The sequence below is a fragment of the Herpailurus yagouaroundi genome, unplaced genomic scaffold (assembly GCF_014898765.1).
Source record: "Herpailurus yagouaroundi ecotype Mexico unplaced genomic scaffold, PumYag 77, whole genome shotgun sequence".
NCBI lineage: Eukaryota > Metazoa > Chordata > Mammalia > Carnivora > Felidae > Herpailurus > Herpailurus yagouaroundi.
In genome coordinates this window covers 90,606,485-90,616,566 of record NW_024412388.1, presented here as the reverse complement: position 1 = coordinate 90,616,566, position 10,082 = coordinate 90,606,485, and the positions used below count along the sequence as shown (strand labels likewise).

The 10,082-nt window shown below is 35.4% G+C and overlaps 1 non-coding gene across 1 annotated transcript; it reads left to right on the top strand.

The window, feature by feature from the left end:
- Window positions 1–1,467: 1,467 nt before the first annotated feature.
- On the top strand, window positions 1,468–1,572 carry LOC121027874 (U6 spliceosomal RNA). Its single transcript, XR_005788961.1, has one exon. It is a non-coding gene; the product is annotated as a U6 spliceosomal RNA (small nuclear RNA).
- The last annotated feature ends 8,510 nt before the right edge of the window (window positions 1,573–10,082 follow it).

Below are 10,082 nucleotides of genomic sequence, written 5' to 3'. Positions count from 1 at the left end.
AAGGTTGTTTGTCTTCATGAACACTGAAAATAGGTCATCTACATTTTTGTCTCATTTGATATTGTGTTAACTGCCACTGTTCACTGGCTTTTCCCAGATTTCCTCTGCCGAATCTGCTGAGGTAATTTCATCAGAGTTGAGCCAGTGGATGGATTTGATTCTTAAGGTAAACTAGGTTATCTGATTAACCTCTAATATTAGTAATAAGGAAAACATTGTTAAGGCTTCTCTATTTACTCTATTTTATCACTCCAATTTTTAGAATTGCAATAGGAATAAGGAAAGACATTTTTTGAGGAGTCATAAAAGATATTTTGAAGGTAAGTACAGCTAATAAGATTTTGAAATGAATTTTTAAAAAAGAGAATAAAAGAAGACATAATAAGTCTTCAACTGCTTAAAGGACAGTCATATGGCAAAATTTAATGTACTTGAATTTTTAAGAGAGGACATGATTAAGAGCACCACAAATGATCATGACTGTTATTTCCACACAATGCAAGACAAAATTTAAATTCTAGCTATGAAGCTTCACCATAATATGTCTTGCCCTAGCAAGAGAGTTAAGGATTAGGTTATTTATATAGAGGACTTTTGACCAATTACTATTTGGTGGGGTTAAAATAAATGTGGTTCAGTGAGGATAGATCACAAAAGGGATGCATAAACAATAATATCTATTGATCTATTTGTCTTAAAAATTTATAAAAACTGGTATAAAAGTTGTTCTGCCACTAGACTAAAAGATCATTCCTTATAGGGATGAGATTATATTCAACTCTATGTCTTCAACACTGCAAACAATTCAAGAAAATGCCATAAAATATTTGCTGAACTCAATTGTACTTGAATGTAAAGTAGCAGTTTGTATTGTATTTGTGAAAGAAGCTTCTTCTAGAAAGCTTTATTCAGACAAAAATCAGGAATTCAGTCTTTCCTCAAAGGTCATACATCCACGCTCTTTCAAATATAAAGATCCCAAATGAACATCTTCCTGGATAACTAATCAACTCTGATTAACTAAACAAGGAACAAAATCTAGTATTAAAACCAAATAATATGGGTTTCTTTGTTAAAAATTCACAGAAATTGTGGGATATACACAGGTTTTAAATTAAACATGTCAGGGGCACCTGGGTGGCTGAGTGGTTAAGAGTCTGATTTCAGCTCAGGTCATGATCTCACAGCTGGTGAGTTTGAACCCTGCGTCGGGCTCTGTGCTGACAGCTCAGAGCCTGGAGCCTGCTTTGGATTCTGTGTCTCCCCCCCCCCCCACTCTCTCTCTGCCCCTCCCCTGCTCATGCTCATGCTCTGTCTCTCAAAAAATAAATAAATGTTAAAAAAATTGTTTAAAAAATATGGCAAAACATTTTTTCCAAATAATTAGGAACACTTAAAATATAAATAAATTTGCAATATTTATTTCTTAACATAATAGAAGTGTTCAATTTAGAGTGAGAACACATTGTGCTCGCTTCGGCAGCACATATACTAAAACTGGAACGATGCAGACAAGATTAGCATGGCCCCTGCGCAAGGGACACGTAGAGCAAGAACACATTAAGTGGTTCAAAAAATATTCATTCACAGAATTAAGTTGTAAAAAATTATACGTATATTTTATTTATCCCATCATTTAAAAATCTATATACATCTAACACTTCTATATACATCTTATAATATATATACCATCTCATTATGGAATTATATACATGAATTTATAAATAAAACTACTGAAATTTTATATCAAATTATTTATATAGTAGAGCCCACATGAGAGATTACAAGTCTACTGACTATGTATATAAATGTAGGTTAAAAAAATCCATTTTTTCCCTCTGAAATTGAACAAGAATTATTAATCTGCATCCATGATTTTGGAGAGATCTATGAGTAGAACTGAATGTGTCCGGGCAATTCCTGACAAAAATATGAAAAATTCTCTTTGTATATTTTTTGTTAATTTTTCTGGGACAGAATCCATAGTCTCAGTCTAATTCTAATAAATAATAAATAAATAAACAGATAAATAGCAAGTGAAAAACATAAGTTATACATTACAGAATGCCATTATTCAGTCATGGCATTTGGGTACCAATCTAGTGCTTCTGCTGCAGAGTTAATATCTAGTGACAAGGTTACTGGTTTGCTGCATTGCTAGCTATTCAAAATACCCCTGTGAATTTGAGAAGGAAAGGAAAATATATAATTAGCAATCATTTTAGTAGTCATTTGGGAATTTCCTAAAGACAATAAAAGGAATTACACAAAATATGCCAGAAACTAAAATTTGACTTTAAAGAATTCTCTAGTAATCTAATATTCAGTGACTGAACTGAGTCAGTATTTTTATGTTAACTAACCATTCCCACCTTAGTCAACTGAACAGTTATGGGAGAATAGAACAATTGCTCAACCAGAGTACTGAAAATGTGAAGACTAAGTTCAGAGGCAATGTGACCTTATAAACTCATTTCTCTCTATCTCAAGTCTCCCCAAGTTTTTCTCAAATATAAAATACATAGTCAGGGGCACCTGGGTGGCTCAGTCAGTTAATCTTCCAACTTCGGCTCAGATCATGATCTCACGGCTCGTGAATTCGAGCCCCGCGTCGGGCTCTGGGCTGACAGCTCAGAGCCTGAAGCCTGTTTCAGATTCTGTGTCTCCCTCTCTCTCTGCCCCTCCCCTGCTCACATTCTCTCTCTCTCTCAAAAATAAATAAACAGTGAAAAAAAAATTAAATACATAGTCAAGGGAACAGTGACAGCCTAGCTCTAGTTCTCCATTTTAGTGACCGCTTTTTTTTTTTTTTTAATTCTCACAAGATATGTGGAGCTCACATTTCAATATGTGCCTTTTTATACTTAATCTCTGATTGTTTTCTCCTCCTCACACTCAGGCCAAAAATATACATATATATCACATATTATATATACAATTGCTGCCATCTTTAAATCTCTCTCACTTAAGAGTTATATCTAAAGCAGCAAATGTTTCCTTTTAAATATAACCCTTTTTATACTCATTCACCATGCACTATTCCTAAATCACTTTTGAATCTTCATAATTCTATAATTTCCTATTACCCTTTGGAAAATGGCCACCATTATATTTATTTAGTTATAAATACATATATAGGTATTAATAAAACTTTGAGACCTCCAACTTGTGATAAAAATACTTTCAACTGCTCTACTTATTATTAAAAATATTTCCTCATTCAGTATTTACAACATTGCATGACACATGGAAAATGTTAAAAAGGTATCTGGTACTTTATTAAAGGCATTTTTGCAGGATCTATATCTGATCATTTTTGAACAACTATTATGTGCAAGACACTACAACAGACAAAAATTAGTATTTCACAGCCATGTTTTGAAAAGATTTACAGCTTATTGAATCTTATTTCTTTCACTTAATTATCTCAAGAGAAAAGCAGAATTTATTCTATTATTAAAACAGGGCTTTTAATATATTTTACATATCCCACATTTTTTCAGTATTCTGACATTTGTTTACTTATTAGATATTTTAAATTATGCCCTTTGCTTCAAAGCCTCAGAGCACAAGTTGGATAAAACTTTCATTAAATATTTAAATAAGGAGAAGAAACAATCAAACAGCAACATAATAATCAAACAAAAAGGCTCCCAGCATAAAAACACAGATCTCACTTATTGAAACAGACTCTTTATTTAGAAGAATAGTGTGTGGTTTCTTTAGCATTATGTATTATTAATGCTAAAATTCAGTACAATGAAATCTGAATTTTGTACAGGGGACAATATCTTCAATAATTAAAGAAGTAGATCAGTTTGCCAATCCTTGGCTTATCCCTTACCCAACTGGTTAAATTATTTAGGCACTTTATCTAATTATAGTTAGATAATTGGTACAATTCATTATCCTATGATGAAAACCTGTTAAGCAATAAATCCTTTCAAATAGAGTTTTATATGTATACAGCAAATTACCTTTACCAGTGTTATTCATTGGTATACTTACCAAAAGAAAGACCCTGTACTAAGACAAAGAGGTATAAGAAGAAAAATTGTGTAACATTATAAAAGTACAATGCTCAAATGCCATTCTGACTAACATGGGCAATTGTTATTTTAGAAGAATCCCGTTTTGTCCTAAAGGCTTCTGAATTGTCTCGTGAACATTTAGATTATAGCCTGGCATACACTAGATCTTCAATAAATGGAGAACTCTTTGCATTGGTTCCAAGAGATATTTTTCTGAAAGAGTTTTTATTTTAATAGTTTGTGATGCCCATTTCCACTCTTTCACTTAACATCTTTGTATCTAAGGCCTTTGCATAGATAAGCATAGGAATCATGTTTAGTATCAGAATTAAGGTTTATTTAATTTTATAACAAATTAACTACATTTAACTATTTATCTTGAGGTAAAAGTAAGATATTTGATAACTAATACTGGGTGAATTTGCTTCTGTTCTTCATTCAGGAGCACACTGCAAATGGCTCCAATAAACAGATTATTTCTGAAAACATGTTCAATACTGTTTTTAGTACTGATAAATGTATTCCTCCTCTAATAAAAGCTTTTGAACATATGAGACTCACATTCTGAGTCAAATTAACGTAGGGATCACATGAATTGGACAGTCTAGGAAGGGTTCCCTACTTTATCAGGGACATTTTGGGACCCAATGATGGTCAAGTGATCCGATTTCATTTAAAGAGTTCTTATAATTTGGTTCAAAACAAACATACTTAATGTTGCATTATGCAGTCTTTTCCATTTTTATTCATTTTATAATTCCTTTGGTTGTTGAAATAAAGAACCCTGGACTGTGATTTGAAAATTATAAGTTATTTTCCCTTAGCTTCGAATTTCCAATAAACCAAATAGAGTGTAATATGTTACAATCTTAATTAAAATAAATTTCATTTTGCTCCACAGGCTATACAGTTTTCTTTCTTTAAAAAAAGTTTTATAATAAACATATATTTTCCCATTCATCTGTATCAATTTAATCTCTATAAAGTATTGCCAAACCAAAAAAAAAAACATAGAAAAATCATTGTTTAAACTCACTTTATGTTCTAAGCTGAAAAACACTAATCTATAACTTTCCAGTAAAGTCTCTGCTTTATTTCAAAACAATTTCTCCCAACACAAATCAGAATGTTTGTGAATTTATTTAGAAGCAAGAAAAGATGGCTTACCTTCAAAGTAGAAAAAAGTGAAGGTTTCTTTTTTTTATTTTTTTATAAAGTTGATATTTTTATGACTATTCTATGGAAAAGAGGAATAAATTGAACTCAACAAGCTAACTAATCTCATATAAGGATAACCAATTTCCAAGTTATAGTTCCATTGTACATAAATATAATATTAATACTCATTTTAAAATATATTTTAACATTTATTAAAAGTTAAGACTATTCAATCACTGTTTTCTTTATTTAATTTTTTTAAGTAATTGCTACACCTAACAGGGAGCTTGAACTTACAAACACGAGATCAAAGGTCAAATGCTCTACTGACTGAGCCAGTCAGGCACCCCAAGCACTATTTTCATTGTACAAAAGTACAATTCTTCTTTATATTCCAGTATTTAGGTGTTTACATTCTAAATTTTCATACCCTAATCCCAACACTTGGAATGATAGGTCTATGGAGAACCTCTCTGCTGTCCGTGTTTCCTCTACTTCCCCAGCATATCTGTATCCCTCCTTGTCTCAAACTGACCAATGAAAGGAAGGGGGAAGTGATTTTTTAGATGGCTAGTTCTCTTCATTGTTGGATTTCTTTTCAAAAAGGGATTAGAACGTAATATCTTTAGCCAGTAATGAATTACCTGCTCTCTTTGATCACACAGATTTACATGTCTCTTGGCCTAGCCCAAATTCCACCTCCAAGAGTCCATTACCAGCCACACACCAGATAGCTGGGAAAGCAGACATGCTAAAGAGACCTGATCTGAGAATCACTGAAAACTTGAGTAAAGGATTCTGTCCATATATGAAGGCAGCAGAATGGAGAAAAACTGCACTAGTCCCTTCAAAGAAGGAAACAAATGAGGTGAGCTATTAGGTTGACAAACATCAATATAGGAAGAGAAACCAAATTAACATATACAGCAGTTCACATTTTTCTTGTCTCGGTATGAGGAAAATTAGCTCTTTCTATTCAGGTCACCAGCAAAGCTAATGCCATTGAGAAGCTATTCGGGTCTCTGGGGTAAGCCACATGCCTTTCTTGCTGGCTCGCATTACTCACATAAAGGCTTCTCTTTCCTGTGCACTAGAATGCTTTCAGTTTACAACCCATAAATGGGGGTGTGGACTGGCTACTGCATGGAATTCTGCAACAAGTGATTTTGCTCATTAAATGGAGTAAGTGCATCGGGGGCCAGAAGATCACCACATAAAGCAGTATGGTGGCCAAGGGAAGCTGACTTTCTACCACCTCCCAAACTATTGGAAAACTAAGGGAGTAAGAAACCCACCATGAGAGGTTGCTTAGGGTAATATCTGAAGCCTCTCTCACTAACTACAAGTAAACTGGAAGAAATTGCAGCTGTGTACCCAGAAAATACGTGGATTCTTCACTGATTTCCTTCAGCAGATTGTTGAGGCTTCCTTAGAATTCACTGTCAGTGACCCAGGGGCAGATAAAATCTGCCCTTTGGTCTTAGCAAACTTTCTCTGGCTTTTTTTGGCAACTATCCAAAATCAAGTTAAGAAAAAGGTGGTAAAATGGCAAGGACACACTATTACTCAAATTTAATAGCAACTATTCAGTTTGGGGACAACTGAGAAAAAAAAAAGAGGAAGAGAATTAGAGTGTTATGCAGGCTGCTTAGTTAGAACTCTTTGCTAAAGGGAATTATCTTTATTCTGACTAACCCACAAAAGGCAAAATGAAGAAAGGAAACTGTATGTCATTATTGGAAAAAACAAAAAACAAAAACAAAAAAAAACCCAGGATGTTGAAAAAGGAGTTGTAGAAAGAGACTCTGGGGGTGCAGGAATTAGTAACAAGGAAACCAAGAAAGCCCAGAAGGTTAGGGAGTGATTGACAAGTGTCTTAAAATGGACAGATTTAATGAATCTCGGGGGGGCTGGGGGGGGGCAGGGTGGCAACTGGTGATATTAGTGATACTTATTATTCTGCAATTTCCTCAGAAATTTCTTGCTTTCCATTTGGTGATAGAGCAATACAGGTTGCTGGTATTTCAGATTGGCCTTTTATCTCTTCCTTTTCCTCTGCTTTTACCATACAGATAGGTCCTCTTGCTGAGAAACATGTGCAAGTTATTTTCTCTTGATTTTCCTTTAAATCTACTAGAGAGATACCTGCCATGTAACTTAAAGGCTACCATAACCCTGTATTCCAGATAGTCTGTGGAGCAACTTGGTAAAAGACACCTAAATTGACCAACTATGTGCCTTCTGAAAGTAAAGTGTTCTGATAGATAGTGGCAGACCATTCTGGAAAAAACACTCCAAACCACATAGCTTTGGGATATGGCAGAGAGTGGAATTTTCATACCTTTTTGGAAAAACACTGAGCTGAATAAATCAGTGTGTCACTTTGGAGGATGTCTTAGTGACATGTAATCTGAGATAAAGAACCATAAAAATCATTTCCCAAAAGAATAATCCATGGCCACATGTAAAATACTATCCTTTGTCAATATCTCAATTAGGGAGAATAAAATAGTTATAAAGCAATAAGAAAAGTAAAGAGTAATTTAAATAGTGCACTCACCTGTAATACTATGCTTCCGATAAAGGAGGAAGGTAAATTTGATAAAGATGATTAACCACTATACATTTTTGCGCATAATTTTTCCATTAATCTCTGTAGTTCCCAACGCAGTAACTATTCTCACTTCTGCCTTGAGTAACACTGTCTGCACAATATTTCTCTATAATTCATCTACGTTCTGATTTTTCTCTATTTCCTTCTGTTTCACTTGAGAAAGGATCTAAATTATTGCTTACTTTTCCTTAGGAAGGAATTCAGTATTTATGCTAAAGTATTCCTTGGGGCACCTGGGTGGCTCAGTCGGTTAAGCATCCGACTTAGGCTCAGGTCATGATCTTGCAGTCCATGAGTTGGAGCCCCGCGTCAGGCTCTGTGCTGATAGCTCAGAGTCTGGAGCCTGTTTCAGATTCTGTGTCTCCCTCTCTCTCTGACCCTCCCCCATTCATGCTGTCTCTCCCTGTGTCTAAAATAAATAAACGTTAAAAAAAATATATTTTGGGGGCGCCTGGGTGGCTCAGTCGGTTAAGCACCCGACTTCGGCTCGGTCACGATCTCACTGTCCATGAGTTCGAGCCCCACGTCGGGCTCTGTGCTGACTGCCCAGAGCCTGGAGCCTGTTTCAGATTCTGTGTCTCCCTCTCTCTCTGACCCTCCCCCGTTCATGCTCTGTCTCTCTCTGTCTCAAAAATAAATGAACGTTAAAAAAATTTTTTAATAGATTTTAATAAAGTATTCCTCAAGGGTCTTGAGACTTTCCTTTGCTTTTTTCTAGACATTTACAGAAAAACTTAGAGAAATTTGTCTCACCAGAAAAATTTGTAAGTATTCAAAATACAGATGAATTGCTGGTGTCCTCAGAAACTTTAAGAACATTGCAAAACTGACACTTGGGTCTTTGTTACAGTTGTTTGCTTCACAGGACATGAGTCCTCCCCAAAACTAACTGCAATTATTGCTCATGTGAAGTCTAACATTTACAGCATCTGTTGTCAGCTGGTAGGCCACAGAGTATTATAATCTAGAAGTTAGCTCACTTTGCAGACCAAACAACCTACTACCCCAAAACCCCAAAAGACAAAAAAAAAAAAAAAAACCCAAAAACCAAAGCAACAAATAGACTATTGGGATGGGGGGAATACAATATTGTGGATACTGGGTTCAATTTTTTTTCAGAAAATGATGGAGCAGTTTGTGATAATTAACTATTTTGGTTCTACTTTTATTCAACGTTTTTTATTTATTTTTGGGACAGAGAGAGACAGAGCATGAACGAGGGAGGGGCAGAGAGAGAGGGAGACACAGAATCGGAAACAGGCTCCAGGCTCTGAGCCATCAGCCCAGAGCCTGACGCGGGGCTCAAACTCCCGGACCGCGAGATCGTGACCTGGCTGAAGTCGGACGCTTAACTGACTGCGCCACCCAGGCGCCCCTAGTTCTACTTTTATAATCTGAGGTGGTTTTGGGGAGCCTGGGTGGCTCAGTCAGTTTAACATCCGACTTGGGCTCAGGTCATGATCTCGTGGTTCATGGGTTCCAACCCGGTGTTGGGCTCTGTGTTGACAGCTCAGAGCCTGGAGCCTGCTTCGGGTTGGATTCTGTGTCTCCCCTCTGCCCCTACCCCACTCGCACTCTGTCTCTCTCAAAAGTAAATAAACATTAAAAATAAACTGAAAATATGAGAAGGTTTTTTAATAAGTGAAATTGGGTACATCTCTACCCTGTTTTAAAAAAATTGGAGCAATTCTCTTTAATATTTTTTTTTTACCTCAACAAAAACTACTTTTTCTCAGGCAAAATTGTTTGCTGATTTGTCAGAGATAAAAATTTATAATTAACTGCTCAGATAGCAGCATTTCACATTAGAGTTCATACAGGGCAAAATGACAAAGTTTCTAAAGATCCTCCACAGATTAGATGATGCCTACTGACACTGGGGAGGTCCAGATGCTTTACTCAACCCACAAATTCAAATGCTATTCTTTTTTGGAAACAACCTCATAGACACAACCACAAATCACATTCAACTAGAGATATCTGGGCATTCCTTGTTTCAACCAGTCAAGTTGACACATAAAATTAACCGTGAAAGTTAAAAACAAAAACAAAAACAAAATAAAAACTAGATTCATGTTTCTCATGAGAAGCCAACTTCTCAGGAAAATTGGATGATGATTCCGATCCAGGACTTAAAATTTAAGTTGTCTAGAATAAGTGGTGTGTTTGCTGAATACAAATTAAAGGAGCTCTTCTAACAAACGTGTCTCTATTCTCAGACTGCTGTGTTCTGCTATGCACAGAATTATTTCCATTACTTTAAAAAGCACATTTTACTA